This window comes from Gorilla gorilla, chromosome 11 (assembly GCF_029281585.2).
Source record: "Gorilla gorilla gorilla isolate KB3781 chromosome 11, NHGRI_mGorGor1-v2.1_pri, whole genome shotgun sequence".
Lineage (NCBI taxonomy): Eukaryota > Metazoa > Chordata > Mammalia > Primates > Hominidae > Gorilla > Gorilla gorilla.
The window spans coordinates 146465444-146487391 of record NC_073235.2 but is presented as its reverse complement, the minus strand read 5'-3'; positions in this window follow the sequence as shown (position 1 = coordinate 146487391).

The following is a 21948-nucleotide window of genomic DNA, read 5'->3' as shown; positions in this document are numbered from 1 at the left end:
TATCTACACCACTATCTCTATAAACATGGAAATATCTACACTGCTATCTGTTTTAAAATGGAAATATCTACACCGCTATCTGTATAAACATGGAAATATCTTCACCGCTATCTGTATAAACATGGAAATATCTACAACGCTGTCTCTATAAACTTGGAAATAACTAAACCACTATCTCTGTAAACATGGAAATATCTAGACCGCCATCTCTATAAACATGGAAATATCTACACCACCTTCTATATAAACATGGAAATATCTATACCGATATCTGCATAAACATGGAAATATCTACACCGCCATCTCTATGAACATGGAATTATCTACACCGCCATCTGTACGAACATGGAAATATCTATACCGCCATCTGTATGAACATGTAAATATCTACTCCGCCATCTGTATGAACATGGAAATACCTACACCGCTAACTGTATGAACATGGAAATATCTACACCGTTATCTGTATGAACATAGAAATTCCTACACCGCTATCTGTATGAACATGGAAATAGCTACACCGCTATCTGTATGAACATGGAAATATCTACACCGCTATCTGTATGAACATGCAAATATCCACACAGCTATCTGTATATCAATGGAAATATCTAAACCGCTATCTCTATTAACATGGAAATAACTACACTGCTATCTGTATAAACATGGAAATATCTACACCGCCACCTGTGTGAACATGGAAATATCTACACTGCCATCCGTACAAACATGGAAATATCTACACCGCCATCTGTATGAACATGTAAATATCTTCACCGCCATCTGTGTGAACATGGAAATATCTACACCGCTAAATGTATGAACATGGAAATGCCTACACCGCTATTGGTATGAACATGGAAATATCTACACCGCTATCTGTATGAACATGGAAATATCTACACCGCCATCTGTACAAACATGGACATATCTACACCGCCATCTGTATTAAGATGGACATATCAACACCGCTATCTGTATAAACATGGAAATATCAGCCCAACTATCTGTATAAACATGGAAATATTCGCACCGCTATCTGTATAAACATGGATATATCTACACTGCTATCTGCATAAACATGGAAATATCCACACTGCTCTCTGTGTAAACATGGAAATGTCTACACCGCTATCTGTGTAAACATGGAAATATCTACACCGCCATCTGTGTAAACATGAAAATATCTACACCGCCATCCATATAAACATGGAAATATCTACACCGCCATCTGTATGAACATGGAAATATCTACACCGCCATGTCTATAAACATGGAAATATCTGCAACGCCATCTGTACGAACATGGAAATATCTATACCGCCATCTGTATGAACATGTAAATATCTACACCGCCATCTGTATGAACATGGAAATGTCTACACCGCTAACTGTATGAACATGGAAATATCTACACCGCTATCTGTATGAACATGGAAATATTTACACCGTTATCTGTAAGAACATGGAAATATCTACACCGCTATCTGTATGAACATGGAAATATCTACACCGCTATCTGTATGAACATGGAAATATCTGCACCGCTGTCTGTATGAACATTGAAATATCTACACCGTTATCTGTATGAACATAGAAATATCTACACCGCTATCTGTATGAACATGGAAATAGCTACACCGCTATCTGTACGAACATGGAAATATCTACACCGCTATCTGTATGAACATGCAAACATCTACACAGTTATCTGTATATCAAAGGAAATATCTACACCGCTATCTCTATTAACATGGAAATAACTACACTGCTATCTGTATAAACATGGAAATATCTACACAGCCAACTGTATGAACATGGAAATATCTACACTGCCATCCGTACAAACATGGAAATATCTACACCGCCATCTGTATGAACATGTAAATATCTTCACCGCCATCTGTATGAACATGGAAATATCTACACCGCTAAATGTATGAACATGGAAATGTCTACACCGCTATTGGTATGAACATGGAAATATCTACACTGCTATCTGTATGAACATGGAAATATCTACACTGCTATCTGTATGAACATGGAAATATCTACACCGCTATCTGTATGAACATGGAAATATCTACCCCACTATCTGTATGAACATGGAAATATCTACACCGCCATCTGTATCAACAAGAAAATATCTAGTCCGCCATCTGTATGAACATGCAAATATCTACACCGCTAACTGTATGAACATTTAAATATCTATACCGCTTTCTGTATGAACATGGAAATATCTACACCGCTATCTGTATGAACATGGAAATATCTGCACCGCTATCTTTATGAACATGGTAATATCTATACCGCTATCTGTATGACCATGCAAATATCTACACAGCTGTCTGTATATCAATATAAATATCTACACTGCTATCTCTATAAACATGGAAATAACTACACTGCTATCTGTATAAATATGGAGATATCTATACCGCCATCTCTATGAACATGGAAATATCTACACTTCCATCTGTATGAACATGGAAATATCTACACCGCTATCTGTATGAACATGGAGATATCAACACCGTTATCTGTATGAACATGGAAATATCTTCGCCATCTGTATGAACATGGAAATATCTACACCGCTAAATATATGAACATGGAAATGTCTACACCGCTATTGGTATGAACATGGAAATATCTACACCGCTATCTGTATGAACATGGAAATATCTACACCGCTATCTGTATGAACATGGAAATATCTACACCGCTATCTGTATGAACATGGAAATAACTACACCGCCATCTGTATGAACATGTAAATATCTACACCGCCATCTGTATGAACATGGAAATATCTAAACCGCTAACTGTATGAACATGGAAATATCTACACCGCTATCTGTATGAACATGCAAACATCTACACCTTTATCTGTATATCAATGGAAATATCTACACCGCTATCTCTATTAACATGGAAATAACTACACTGCTATCTGTATAAACATGGAAATATCTACACCGCCAACTGTATGAACATGGAAATATCTACACTGCCCTCCGTACAAACATGGAAATATCTACACCGCCATCTGTATGAACATGTAAATATCTTCACCGCCATCTGTATGAACATGGAAATATCTACACCGCTAAATGTATGAACATGGAAATGTCTACACCGCTATTGGTATGAACATGGAAATATCTACACCGCTATCTGTATGAACATGGAAATATCTACACCGCTATCTGCATGAACATGGAAATATCTACACCACTATCTGTATGAACATGGAAATACCTACACCGCCATCTGTATCAACAAGAAAATATCTACTCCGCCATCTGTATGAACATGCAAATATCTACACCGCTAACTGTATGAACATTTAAATATCTATACCGCTATCTATATGAACATGGAAATATCTACACCGCTATCTGTATGAACATGGAAATATCTGCACCGCTATCTTTATGAACATGGTAATATCTATACCGCTATCTGTATGACCATGCAAATATCTACACAGCTGTCTGTATATCAATATAAATATCTACACTGCTATCTCTATAAACATGGAAATAACTACACTGCTATCTGTATAAATATGGAGATATCTATACCGCCATCTCTATGAACATGGAAATATCTACACTTCCATCTGTATGAACATGGAAATATCTACACCGCTAACTGTATGAACATGGAAATATCAACACCGCTATCTGTATGAACATGGAAATATCTTCGCCATCTGTATGAACATGGAAATATCTACACCGCTAAATATATGAACATGGAAATGTCTACACCGCTATTGGTATGAACATGGAAATATCTACACCGCTATCTGTATGAACATGGAAATATCTACACCGCTATCTGTATGAACATGGAAATATCTACACCGCTATCTGTATGAACATGGAAATAACTACACCGCCATCTGTATGAACATGTAAATATCTACACCGCCATCTGTATGAACATGGAAATATCTAAACCGCTAACTGTATGAACATGGAAATATCTACACCGCTATCTGTATGAACATGCAAACATCTACACCTTTATCTGTATATCAATGGAAATATCTACACCGCTATCTCTATTAACATGGAAATAACTACACTGCTATCTGTATAAACATGGAAATATCTACACCGCCAACTGTATGAACATGGAAATATCTACACTGCCCTCCGTACAAACATGGAAATATCTACACCGCCATCTGTATGAACATGTAAATATCTTCACCGCCATCTGTATGAACATGGAAATATCTACACCGCTAAATGTATGAACATGGAAATGTCTACACCGCTATTGGTATGAACATGGAAATATCTACACCGCTATCTGTATGAACATGGAAATATCTACACCGCTATCTGTATGAACATGGAAATATCTACACCACTATCTGTATGAACATGGAAATACCTACACCGCCATCTGTATCAACAAGAAAATATCTACTCCGCCATCTGTATGAACATGCAAATATCTACACCGCTAACTGTATGAACATTTAAATATCTATACCGCTATCTATATGAACATGGAAATATCTGCACCGCTATCTGTATGAACATGGAAATATCTGCACCGCTATCTTTACGAACATGGTAATATCTACACCGCTATCTGTATGACCATGCAAATATCTACACAGCTGTCTGTATATCAATGGAAATATCTACACTGCTATCTCTATAAACATGGAAATAACTACACTGGTATCTGTATAAATATGGAGATATCTACACCGCCATCTCTATGAACATGGAAATATCTACACTTCCATCTGTATGAACATGGAAATATGTACACCGCTAACTGTATGAACATGGAAATATCTACACCGCTATCTGTATGAACATGGAAATATCTTCGCCATCTGTATGAACATGGAAATATCTACACCGCTAAATATATGAACATGGAGATGTCTACACCGATATTGGTATGAACATGGAAATATCTACACCGCTATCTGTATGAACATGGAAATATCTACACCGTTATCTGTATGAACATGGAAATATCTACACCGCTATCTGTATGAACATGGAAATAACTACACCGCCATCTGTATGAACATGTAAATATCTACACCGCCATCTGTATGAACATGGAAATATCTAAACCGCTAACTGTATGAACATGGAAATACCTACACCGCCATCTGTATGAACATGGAAATATCTACACCGCTATCTGTATGAACATGGAAATATCTACACCGCTATCTGTATGAACATGGAAATATCTACACCGCCATCTGTATCAACATGTAAATATGTACAACGCCATCTGTATGAACATACAAATATCTACACTGCTAACTGTATGAACATTTAAATATCTACACCGCTATCTGTATGAACATGGAAATATCTACACCGCTATCTGTATGAACATGGAAATATCTACACCGCTATCAGTATGAACATGCAAATATCTACACAGCTATCTGTATATCAATGGAAATATCCAGACTGGTATCTCTATAAACATGGAAATAACTACACTGCTATCTGTATAAACATGGAAATATCTACACCGCCATCTCTATGAACATGGAAATATCTACACCGCCATTTGTATGAACCTGGAAATATCTACACCGCCATCTCTATGAACATGGAAATATCTAAACCGCCATTTGTATGAACATGGAAATACCTACACCGCCATCTGTATGAACATGGAAATATCTTCACCGCCATTTGTATGAACATGGATATATGTACACAGGCATCTGGATGAACATGGAAATATCTACACAGTTATCTGAATATACATGGAAATATCTACACAGATTTCTCTATAAATATGGAAATAACTACATCACTATCTCTATAAACTTCGAAATATCTACACCGCCATCTGTATGAACATGGAAATATCTACACCGCCATCTGTACGATCATGGACGTATCTACACCGCAATCTATATTAAGATGGAAATATCTACACCGCTATCTGCATAAACATGGAAATATCTGCCCAACTATCTGTATCAACATGGAAATATCTACACCGCCATCTCTATGAACATGGAAATATCTACACAGCCATCTGTATGAACATGGAAATATCTTCACCGCCATCTGTATGAACATGGATGTATCTACACCGGAATCTGGATGAACATGGAAATAACTACACCGCTATCTGCATGAACATGGAAATATCTAAACAGCTATCTGAATATACATGGAAATATCTACACAGATTTCTGTTTAATTATAGAAATAACTACAGCGCTATCTCTATAAACTTCGAAATATCAACACCGCCATCTCTATGAACATGGAAAAATCTACACCACCATCTGTATAAACATGGAAATATCTATACCGCCATCTGCATAAACATGGAAATATCTACACCACCATCTGTATAAAAATGGAAATATCTATACCGCTATCTGCATTAACATGGAAATATCTACACCGCCATCTGTATTAAGATGGAAATATCTACAACGCTATGTGTATAAACATGGAAATATCTGCACCACTATCTGTATTAACATGGAAATATCCGCACCGCTTTCTGAATAAACATGGAAATATCTACACCGGTATCTGGATAAAAATGGAAATATCCACACCGCTATCTGTGTAAACATGGAAATGACTTCACCGCTATCTGTGTAAACATGGAAATATCTACACCGCCATCTGTGTAAACATGAAAATATCTACACAGCCATCTCTATAAACATAGAAATATCTACACCGCCATCTGTATGAACATGGAAATATCTACACCGCCATCTCTATAAACGTGGAAATAACTACACTGCTATCTGTATAAATATGGAGATATCTACACCGCCATCTCTATGAACATGGAAATATCTACACTTCCATCTGTATGAACATGGAAATATCTACACCGCTAACTGTATGAACATGGAAATATCTACACCGCTATCTGTATGAACATGGAAATATCTTCGCCATCTGTATGAACATGGAAATATCTACACCGCTAAATATATGAACATGGAAATGTCTACACCGCTATTGGTATGAACATGGAAATATCTACACCGCTATCTGTATGAACATGGAAATATCTACACCGCTATCTGTATGAACATGGAAATATCTACACCGCTATCTGTATGAACATGGAAATAACTACACCGCCATCTGTATGAACGTGTAAATATCTACACCGCCATCTGTATGAACATGGAAATATCTAAACCGCTAACTGTATGAACATGGAAATATCTACACCGCTATCTGTATGAACATGCAAACATCTACACAGTTATCTGTATATCAATGGAAATATCTACACCGCTATCTCTATTAACATGGAAATAACTACACTGCTATCTGTATAAACATGGAAATATCTACACCGCCAACTGTATGAACATGGAAATATCTACACTGCCATCCGTACAAACATGGAAATATCTACACCGCCATCTGTATCAACATGTAAATATCTTCACCGCCTTCTGTATGAACATGGAAATATCTACACCGCTAACTGTATGAACATGGAAATATCTACACTGCTATCTGTATGAACATGGAAATATCTACACCGTTATCTGTATGAACATGGAAATATCTACACCGCTATCTGTATGAACATGGAAATATCTACACCGCTATGTGTACGAACATGGAAATATCTACACCACTATCTGTATGAACATGCAAATATCTACACAGCTATCTGTATATCAATGGAAATATCTACACAGCTGTCTCTATAAACATCGAAATAACTACACTGCTATCTCTGTAAACATGGAAATATCTACACCGCCACCTGTATGAACATGGAAATATCTACACTGCCATCCGTACGAACATGGAAATATCTACACCGCCATCTCTATGAACATGGAAATATCTACACCGCCGTCTGTATGAACAGGTAAATATCTACACCGCCATCTGTGTGAACATGGAAATATCTACACCGCTAACTGTAGGAACATGGAAATATATACACTGCTACCTGTATGAACATGGAAATATCTACACCGCTATCAGTATGAACATGGAAATATCTACACCCCTATCTGTATGAACATGGAAATATCTACACCGCTATCTGTATGAACATGGAAATATCTACACCGCTATCTGTATGAACATGGAAATATCTAGACCGCTATCTGTATGAACATGCAAATATCTACACAGCTATCTGTATATCAATAAAAATATCTACACTGCTATCCCTATAAACATGGAAATAACTACACTGCTATCTGTATAAATATGGAAATATCTACACTGCCATCTCTATGAACATGGAAATATCTACACCGCCATATGTATGAACATGGAAATATCTACACCGAAATCTCAATGAACATGGAAATATCTACACCGCCATTTGTATGAACATGGAAATATCTACACCACCATCTGTATAAACATGGAAATATCTATACCGCTATCTGCATAAACATGGAGATATCTACACCGCCATCTCTAAGAACATGGAAATATCTACAACGCCATCTGTACGAACATGGAAATATCTATACCGCCATCTGTATGAATATGTAAATATCTACACCGCCATCTGTATAAACATGGAAATATCTACACCGCTCATTGTATGAACATGGAAATATCTACACCGCTATCTGTATGAACATGGAAATATCTACACCGTTATCTGTATGAACATGGAAATATCTACACCGCTATGTCTATGAACATGGAAATATCTACACCGCTATCTCTATGAACATGGAAATATCTATACCGCCATCTGTATGAACATGTAAATATCTACACCGCCATCTGCATGAACATGGAAATATCTACACCGCTAACTGTATGAACATGCAAATATCTACACAGCTGTCTGTATATCAATGGAAATATCTACACTGCTATCTCTATAAACATGGAAATAACTACAATGCTATCTGAACAAATATGGAGATATCTACACCGCCATCTCTATGAACATGGAAATATCTACACCGCCATCTGTATGAACATGGAAATATCTACACCGCTAACTGTATGAACATGGAAAAATCTACACCGCTTTCTGTATGAACATGGAAATATCTTTGCCATCTGTATGAACATGGAAATATCTACACCGCTAAATATATGAACATGGAAATGTCTACACCGCTATTGGTATGAACATGGAAATATCTACACCGCTATCTGTATGAACATGGGAATATCTACACCGCTATCTGTATGAACATGGAAATATCTACACCGCTAACTGTATGAACCTGGAAATAACTACACCGCCATCTCTATGAACATGGTAATACCTACACCACCATCTGTATGAACATGGAAATATCTTCACCGCCATCTGTATGAACATGCATATATGTACACCGGCATATGGATGAACATGGAAATATCTACACCGCTATCTGCATGAACATGGAAATATCTACACAGCTATCTGAATATACATGGAAATATCTACACAGATTTCTCTATAAATATGGAAATAACTACAGCGCTATCTCTATAAACTTTGAAATATCTACACCGCCATCTGTATGAACATGGAAATATCTACACTGCCATCTGTACAAACATGGACATATCTACACCGCCATCTGTATTAAGATGGAAATATCTACACCGCTATCTGTATAAACATGGAAATATCGGCCCAACTATCTGTATAAACATGGAAATAACCGCACCGCTATCTGTATAAACATGGAAATATCTACACTGCTATCTGCATAAACATGGAAATATCCACACCGCTATCTGTGTAATCATGGAAATGTCTACACCGCTATCTGTGTAAACAGGGAAATATCTTCACCGCTATCTGTGTAAACATGGAAATATCTACACTGCCATCTGTTTAAACCTGAAAATATCTACACCGCCATCCCTATAAACATGGAAATATCTGCACCGCCATCTGTATGAACATGGAAATATCTACACCGCCATCTCTATAAACGTGGAAATATCTACACCGCTATCTGTATGAACTTGGAAATATCTACACTGCTCTCTGTATGAAATTGAAATTATCTACACCATTATCTCTATAAACATGGAAATATCTACACTGCTATCTGTATAAACATGGAAATATCTACACCGCTATCTGTATAAACATGGAAATATCTTCACCGCTATCTGTATAAACATGGAAATATATACAACGCTGTCTCTATAAACTTGGAAATAACTACACCACTATCTCTGTAAACATGGAAATATCTAGACCGCCATCTCTATAAACATGGAAATATCTACACCACCATCTGTATAAACATGGAAATATCTATACCGCTATCTGCATAAACATGGAAATATCTACACCGCCATCTCTATGAACATGGAAATATCTACACCGCCATCTGTAAGAACATGGAAATATCTATACCGCCATCTGTATGAACATGTAAATATCTACACCGCCATCTGTACGAACATTGAAATATCTACACCGCTAACTGTATGAACATGGAAATATCTACACCGCTGTCTGTATGAACATGGAAATATCTACACCGTTATCTGTATGAACATAGAAATATCTACACCGCTATCTGTATGAACATGGAAATAGCTACACCGCTATCTGTACGAACATGGAAATATCTACACCGCTATCTGTATGAACATGCAAACATCTACACAGTTATCTGTATATCAATGGAAATATCTACACCGCTATCTCTATTAACATGGAAATAACTACACTGCTATCTGTATAAACATGGAAATATCTACACCGCCACCTGTATGAACATGGAAATATCTACACTGCCATCCGTACAAACATGGAAATATCTACACCGCCATCTGTATGAACATGTAAATATCTTCACCGCCATCTGTATGAACATGGAAATACCTACACCGCTAAATGTATGAACATGGAAATGTCTACACCGCTATTGGTATTAACATGGAAATATCTACACTGCTTACTGTATGAACATGGAAATATCTACACCACTATCTGTATGAACATGGAAATATCTACACCGCCATCTGTATCAACAAGAAAATATCTAAACCGCCAGCTGTATGAACATGGAAATATCTACACCGCTAACTGTATGAACATTTAAATATCTACACCGCTATCTGTATGAACATGGAAATATCTACACCGCTATCTGTATGAACATGGAAATATCTGCACCGCTATCTTTACGAACATGGTAATATCTACACCGCTATCTGTATGACCATGCAAATATCTACACAGCTGTCTGTATATCAATGGAAATATCTACACTGCTATCTCTATAAACATGGAAATAACTACACTGCTATCTGTATAAATATGGAGATATCTACACGGCAATCTCTATGAACATGGAAATATCTACACTGCCATCTGTATGAACATGGAAATATCTACACCGCTAACTGTATGAACATGGAAATATCTACACCGGTATCTGTATGAACATGGAAATATCTTCGCCATCTGTATGAACATAGAAATATCTACACCGCTAAATATATGAACATGGAAATGTCTACACCGCTATTGGTATGAACATGGAAATATCTACACTGCTATCTGTATGAACGTGGAAATATCTACACCGATATCTGTATGAACATGGAAATATCTACACCACTATCTGTATGAACATGGAAATAACTACACCGCCATCTGTATGAACATGTAAATATCTACACCGCCATCTGTATGAACATGGAAATATCTAAACCGCTAACTGTATGAACATGGAAATATCTACACCGCTATCTGTATGAACATGGAAATATCTACACCGCTATCTGTATGAACATGGAAATATCTGCACCGCTATCTGTATGAACATGGAAATATCTACACCGCCATCTGTACCAACATGTAAATATCTACACCGCCATCTGTATGAACATACAAATATCTACACTGCTAACTGTATGAACATTTAAATATCTACACCGCTATCTGTATGAACATGGAAATATCTACACCGCTATCTGTATTAACATGGAAATATCTACACAGCTATCTGTATGAATATGGAAATATCTACACCGCTATCTGTATGAACATGGAAATACCTACACCGCTATCTGTATGAACATGCAAATATCTACACAGCTATCTGTATATCAATGGAAATATCCAGACTGGTATCTCTATAAACATGGAAATAACTACACTGCTATCTGCATAAAAATGGAAATATCTACACCGCCATCTCTATGAACTTGGAAATATCTACACCGCCATTTGTATGAACCTGGAAATATCTACACCGCCATCTCTATGAACATGGAAATATCTAAACCGCCATTTGTATGAACATGGAAATACCTACACCGCCATCTCTATGAACATGGAAATATCTTCACCGCCATTTGTATGAACATGGATATATGTACACCGGCAACTGGATGAAAATGGAAATATCTACAGCGTAATCTGCATGAACGTGGAAACATCTACACAGCTATCTGAATATACATGGAAATATCTACACAGATTTCTCTATAAATATGGAAATAACTTCATCGCTATCTCTATAAACTTCGAAATATCTACACCGCCATCTGTATGAACATGGAAATATCTACACCGCCATCTGTACGATCATGGACGGATCTACACCGCAATCTGTATTAAGATGAAATATCTACACCGCTATCTGTATAAACATGGAAATATCTGCCCAACTATCTGTATAAACATGGAAATACCACACCGCTATCTGAATAAACATGGAAATATCCGCACAGCTATCTGTATAAACATGGAAACATCTACACCGCCATCTGTGTAAACACGAAAATATCTACACCGCCATCCATATAAACATGGAAATATCTACACCGCCATGTGTATGAACATGGAAATATCTACACCGCCATCTCTATAAACGTGGAAATATCTACACCGCTATCTGTATGAACTTGGAAATATCTACATTGCTCTCTGTATAAAATTGAAATTATCTACACCACTATCTCTATAAACATGGAAATATCTACACTGCTATCTGTTTTAAAATGGAAATATCTACACCGCTATCTGTATAAACATGGAAATATCTTCACCGCTATCTGTATAAACATGGAAATATCTACAACGCTGTCTCTATAAACTTGGAAATAACTAAACCACTATCTCTGTAAACATGGAAATATCTAGACCGCCATCTCTATAAACATGGAAATATCTACACCACCTTCTATATAAACATGGAAATATCTATACCGATATCTGCATAAACATGGAAATATCTACACCGCCATCTCTATGAACATGGAATTATCTACACCGCCATCTGTACGAACATGGAAATATCTATACCGCCATCTGTATGAACATGTAAATATCTACTCCGCCATCTGTATGAACATGGAAATACCTACACCGCTAACTGTATGAACATGGAAATATCTACACCGTTATCTGTATGAACATAGAAATTCCTACACCGCTATCTGTATGAACATGGAAATAGCTACACCGCTATCTGTATGAACATGGAAATATCTACACCGCTATCTGTATGAACATGCAAATATCCACACAGCTATCTGTATATCAATGGAAATATCTAAACCGCTATCTCTATTAACATGGAAATAACTACACTGCTATCTGTATAAACATGGAAATATCTACACCGCCACCTGTGTGAACATGGAAATATCTACACTGCCATCCGTACAAACATGGAAATATCTACACCGCCATCTGTATGAACATGTAAATATCTTCACCGCCATCTGTGTGAACATGGAAATATCTACACCGCTAAATGTATGAACATGGAAATGCCTACACCGCTATTGGTATGAACATGGAAATATCTACACCGCTATCTGTATGAACATGGAAATATCTACACCGCCATCTGTACAAACATGGACATATCTACACCGCCATCTGTATTAAGATGGACATATCAACACCGCTATCTGTATAAACATGGAAATATCAGCCCAACTATCTGTATAAACATGGAAATATTCGCACCGCTATCTGTATAAACATGGATATATCTACACTGCTATCTGCATAAACATGGAAATATCCACACTGCTCTCTGTGTAAACATGGAAATGTCTACACCGCTATCTGTGTAAACATGGAAATATCTACACCGCCATCTGTGTAAACATGAAAATATCTACACCGCCATCCATATAAACATGGAAATATCTACACCGCCATCTGTATGAACATGGAAATATCTACACCGCCATGTCTATAAACATGGAAATATCTGCAACGCCATCTGTACGAACATGGAAATATCTATACCGCCATCTGTATGAACATGTAAATATCTACACCGCCATCTGTATGAACATGGAAATGTCTACACCGCTAACTGTATGAACATGGAAATATCTACACCGCTATCTGTATGAACATGGAAATATTTACACCGTTATCTGTAAGAACATGGAAATATCTACACCGCTATCTGTATGAACATGGAAATATCTACACCGCTATCTGTATGAACATGGAAATATCTACACCGCTGTCTGTATGAACATTGAAATATCTACACCGTTATCTGTATGAACATAGAAATATCTACACCGCTATCTGTATGAACATGGAAATAGCTACACCGCTATCTGTACGAACATGGAAATATCTACACCGCTATCTGTATGAACATGCAAACATCTACACAGTTATCTGTATATCAAAGGAAATATCTACACCGCTATCTCTATTAACATGGAAATAACTACACTGCTATCTGTATAAACATGGAAATATCTACACAGCCAACTGTATGAACATGGAAATATCTATACTGCCATCCGTACAAACATGGAAATATCTACACCGCCATCTGTATGAACATGTAAATATCTTCACCGCCATCTGTATGAACATGGAAATATCTACACCGCTAAATGTATGAACATGGAAATGTCTACACCGCTATTGGTATGAACATGGAAATATCTACACTGCTATCTGTATGAACATGGAAATATCTACACTGCTATCTGTATGAACATGGAAATATCTACACCGCTATCTGTATGAACATGGAAATATCTACCCCACTATCTGTATGAACATGGAAATATCTACACCGCCATCTGTATCAACAAGAAAATATCTAGTCCGCCATCTGTATGAACATGCAAATATCTACACCGCTAACTGTATGAACATTTAAATATCTATACCACTTTCTGTATGAACATGGAAATATCTACACCGCTATCTGTATGAACATGGAAATATCTGCACCGCTATCTTTATGAACATGGTAATATCTATACCGCTATCTGTATGACCATGCAAATATCTACACAGCTGTCTGTATATCAATATAAATATCTACACTGCTATCTCTATAAACATGGAAATAACTACACTGCTATCTGTATAAATATGGAGATATCTATACCGCCATCTCTATGAACATGGAAATATCTACACTTCCATCTGTATGAACATGGAAATATCTACACCGCTATCTGTATGAACATGGAGATATCAACACCGCTATCTGTATGAACATGGAAATATCTTCGCCATCTGTATGAACATGGAAATATCTACACCGCTAAATATATGAACATGGAAATGTCTACACCGCTATTGGTATGAACATGGAAATATCTACACCGCTATCTGTATGAACATGGAAATATCTACACCGCTATCTGTATGAACATGGAAATATCTACACCGCTATCTGTATGAACATGGAAATAACTACACCGCCATCTGTATGAACATGTAAATATCTACACCGCCATCTGTATGAACATGGAAATATCTAAACCGCTAACTGTATGAACATGGAAATATCTACACCGCTATCTGTATGAACATGCAAACATCTACACCTTTATCTGTATATCAATGGAAATATCTACACCGCTATCTCTATTAACATGGAAATAACTACACTGCTATCTGTATAAACATGGAAATATCTACACCGCCAACCGTATGAACATGGAAATATCTACACTGCCCTCCGTACAAACATGGAAATATCTACACCGCCATCTGTATGAACATGTAAATATCTTCACCGCCATCTGTATGAACATGGAAATATCTACACCGCTAAATGTATGAACATGGAAATGTCTACACCGCTATTGGTATGAACATGGAAATATCTACACCGCTATCTGTATGAACATGGAAATATCTACACCGCTATCTGCATGAACATGGAAATATCTACACCACTATCTGTATGAACATGGAAATACCTACACCGCCATCTGTATCAACAAGAAAATATCTACTCCGCCATCTGTATGAACATGCAAATATCTACACCGCTAACTGTATGAACATTTAAATATCTATACCGCTATCTATATGAACATGGAAATATCTACACCGCTATCTGTATGAACATGGAAATATCTGCACCGCTATCTTTATGAACATGGTAATATCTATACCGCTATCTGTATGACCATGCAAATATCTACACAGCTGTCTGTATATCAATATAAATATCTACACTGCTATCTCTATAAACATGGAAATAACTACACTGCTATCTGTATAAATATGGAGATATCTATACCGCCATCTCTATGAACATGGAAATATCTACACTTCCATCTGTATGAACATGGAAATATCTACACCGCTAACTGTATGAACATGGAGATATCAACACCGCTATCTGTATGAACATGGAAATATCTTCGCCATCTGTATGAACATGGAAATATCTACACCGCTAAATATATGAACATGGAAATGTCTACACCGCTATTGGTATGAACATGGAAATATCTACACCGCTATCTGTATGAACATGGAAATATCTACACCGCTATCTGTATGAACATGGAAATATCTACACCGCTATCTGTATGAACATGGAAATAACTACACCGCCATCTGTATGAACATGTAAATATCTACACCGCCATCTGTATGAACATGGAAATATCTAAACCGCTAACTGTATGAACATGGAAATATCTACACCGCTATCTGTATGAACATGCAAACATCTACACCTTTATCTGTATATCAATGGAAATATCTACACCGCTATCTCTATTAACATGGAAATAACTACACTGCTATCTGTATAAACATGGAAATATCTACACCGCCAACTGTATGAACATGGAAATATCTACACTGCCCTCCGTACAAACATGGAAATATCTACACCGCCATCTGTATGAACATGTAAATATCTTCACCGCCATCTGTATGAACATGGAAATATCTACACCGCTAAATGTATGAACATGGAAATGTCTACACCGCTATTGGTATGAACATGGAAATATCTACACCGCTATCTGTATGAACATGGAAATATCTACACCGCTATCTGTATGAACATGGAAATATCTACACCACTATCTGTATGAACATGGAAATACCTACACCGCCATCTGTATCAACAAGAAAATATCTACTCCGCCATCTGTATGAACATGCAAATATCTACACCGCTAACTGTATGAACATTTAAATATCTATACCGCTATCTATATGAACATGGAAATATCTACACCGCTATCTGTATGAACATGGAAATATCTGCACCGCTATCTTTACGAACATGGTAATATCTACACCGCTATCTGTATGACCATGCAAATATCTACACAGCTGTCTGTATATCAATGGAAATATCTACACTGCTATCTCTATAAACATGGAAATAACTACACTGGTATCTGTATAAATATGGAGATATCTACACCGCCATCTCTGTGAACATGGAAATATCTACACTTCCATCTGTATGAACATGGAAATATGTACACCGCTAACTGTATGAACATGGAAATATCTACACCGCTATCTGTATGAACATGGAAATATCTTCGCCATCTGTATGAACATGGAAATATCTACACCGCTAAATATATGAACATGGAGATGTCTACACCGATATTGGTATGAACATGGAAATATCTACACCGCTATCTGTATGAACATGGAAATATCTACACCGTTATCTGTATGAACATGGAAATATCTACACCGCTATCTGTATGAACATGGAAATAACTACACCGCCATCTGTATGAACATGTAAATATCTACACCGCCATCTGTATGAACATGGAAATATCTACACCGTCATCTCTATAAACGTGGAAATATCTGCACGGCTATCTGTATGAACTTGGAAATATCTACACTTCTCTCGGTATAAAATTGAAATTATCTACACCACTATCTCTATAAACATGGAAATATCTACACTGCTATCTGTATAAACATGGAAATATCTACACCGCTATCTGAATAAACATGGAAATATCTTCACCGCAATCTGTATAAACATGGAAATATCTACAACGCTGTCTCCATAAACTTGGAAATAACTACAACACTGTCTCTATAAAGATGGAAATATCTAGACTGCCATCTCTATAAACATGGAAATATCCACACCACCATCTGTATAAACATGGAAATACCTACACCGCTATCTGCATAAACATGGAAATATCTACACCGCCATCTCTATGAACATGGAAATATCTACACTGCCATCTGCATGAACATGGAAATATCTACACCGCCATCTGTACGAACATGTAAATATCTACACAGCTATCTGTATATCAATGAAAATATCTACACTGCTATCTCTATAAACATGGAAATATCTACACCGCCATATTTATGAACATGGAAATATCTACACTGCCATCCGTACGAACATGGAAATATCTACACCGCCATCTGTATGAACATGTAAATATCTACACAGCCATCTGGATGAACATGGAAATATCTACACCGCTATCTGTATAAACATGGAAATATCTACACCGCTATCTGTATAAACATGGAAATATCTATACCGCTACCAGTATAAACATGGAAACATAAGCACCGCTATCTGTATGAACATGGAAATATCTACACCGCTATCTGTTTGAACTTGGAAATATCTACACCGCTATCTGTATTAACATGGAAATATCTACACCGCTATCTGTATGAACATGGAAATATCTTCACCGCCATCTGTATGAACCTGGATATGTCTACACAGCCATCTGGATTAACATGGAAATATCTACACCGCTATCTGTATAAACATGGAAATATCTACACCGCTATCTGTGTAAACATGCATACATCTTCACCACTATCTGTATAAACATGGAAATATATACACCGCTATCTGTATGAACATGGAAATGTCTACACCGCTCTTTCTATGAACATGCAAATATCTACACCGCTATCTGAACATGGAAATAACTAAACCGCTATCTGCATGAAAATGGAAATATCTACACAGCTTTCTGCATGTACATGGAAATATCTACACAGCTATCTCTTTACACACGGAAATAAATACACCGCTATCTGTATGAACATGGAAATATCTTCACCTCCATCTGTATGAACATGGATATATCTACACAGCCATCTGGATGAACATGGAAATATCTACACCGCTATCTGTATAAACATGCATACATCTTCACCGCTATCTGTATTAACATGGAAATATCTACACTGCTATCTGCACGAACATGGAAATATCTAAACCGCTATCTGAACATGGAAATATCTACACCGCTATCTGCATGAAAATGGAAATATCTACACAGCTATCTGCATATACATGGAAATATCTACAAAGCTATCTCTTTACACATGGAAATAACTACAGCGCTATCTCTATATACATGCAAATATCTACACCGCAATCTGTATGAACATGGAAATATCTGCACCGCCATCTGTATGAAGATATAAATATCTACATCCCAATCTATATTAAGATGGAGATATCTACACCGCTATATGTATAAACATGGAAATATCTACACCGCTATCTGTATAAACATGGAAATATCTACACCGCTATCTGTATAAACATGGAAATAACTACACCACTACCTGTATAAACATGGAAATATCAGCACCGCTATCTGTATGAACACGGAAATATCTACACCGCTATCTCTATGAACATGGAAATATCTACTCCGCTATCTGTATGAACATGGAAATAGCTACACCGCTATCTGTATGAACATGGAAATATCTACACCACTACATGTATGAACATGGAAATATCTACACCGCTATCTGTATGAACATGGATATATCTACACAGCCATCTGGAAGAACATGAAAATATCTACACCGCTATCTGTATGAAAATGGAAATATCTACACCGCTATCTGTGTAAATATGCATACATCTTCACCGCAATCTGTATAAACATGGAAATATCTTCACCCCTATCTGTATGAACATGGAAATGTCTACACCGCTATCTGAACATGGAAATATCTACACCGCGATCTGTATGAACATGGAAATATCTGCACTGCCATCTGTATGAACATATAAATATCTACACCGCCATCTGTATTAAGATGGAGATATGTTCACCACTATCTGTATAAACTTGGAAATATCTACACCGCTATCTGTATAAACATGGAAATACCTACACCGCTACCTGTATAAACATGGATATATCTACACAGCCATCTGTTTGATCATGGAAATATCTAAACCGCTATCAGTATGAAAATGGAAATATCTACACCGCTATCTGCATATACATGGAAATATCTACACAGCTATCTCTTTACACATGGAAATAACTACACCGCTATCTGTATGAACATGAAAATATCTACACCGCCATCTGTATGAACATGGAAATATCTGCACCGCCATCTGTATGAACATATAAATATCTACACCGCCATCTGTATTAAGAAGGAGATATCTACACCGCTATCTGTATAAACATCGATATATCTACACCGCTCTCTGTATAAACATGGAAATATCTACACTGCTACCTGTATAAACATGGAAATATCTACACCGCTGCCTGTATAAACATGGAAATATCAGCACCGTTATCTCTATGAAAATGGAAATATCAGCCCCTCTATCTGTATGAACATGGAAATATCTACACCGCTATCTCTATGAACACGGAAATATCTACACCGCTATCTGTTTGAACATGGAAATATCTAAACCGCTATCTCCATGAAAATGGAAATATCCACACAGCTCTCTGCATATACATGGAAATATCTACACAGCTATCTCTTTACACATGGAAATAACTACACCGCTATCTGTATGAACAAGGAAATATCTTCACCGCCATCTGTATGAACATGGATATATCTACACAGCCTCCTGGATGAACATGGAAACATCTACACTGCTATCTGTATGAACATGGAAATATCTGCACCGCTATCTGTATGAACATGGAAATACATACACCGCTATCTGTATGAACATGGAAATATCTACACTGATATCTGTATGAACTTGGAAATATCTACACCGCTATCTCTATATACATGGACATATCTACAGCATTATCTGTATAAGCATGGAAATATCTTCACCGCTATCTCTATAAACATGAATACATCTACACCGTTATCTGTATAAACATGGAAATATTTTCACCGCTATCCGTGAAACTGGGAAATATCCACACTGCTATCTCTATAAACACGGAAATATCTACACCACTATCTCTACAATCATGGAAATATCTACAACACTACCCCTATAAACATGGAAATATCTAGAGAGCAATGTGTATGAACATGGAAATATCTACACTGCTATCTCTATAAACATGGAAATATCTACACCGCCATCTGTATGAACATGAAAATATCTACCCGCCATCTGTATAAACACAGAAATATTTATACCGCCATCTCTATACACATGGAAATATCTACACCGCTATCTGTTTAAACATGGAAATATCTACACCACTATATGTATAAACATGGAAATATCTACACCGCTACCTGTATAAACATGGAAATATCAGCACCGCTATATGTATGAACATGGAAATATCTACACCGCAATCTGTATGAACATGGAAATATCTACACCGCTATCTGTATGAACATGGAAATATGTACAAAGCTATCTGAATGAACATGGAAATATCTACACCGCTATCTGTTTGATCATGTAAATATCTACACCGCTAACTGCATGAAAATGGAAATATCTAC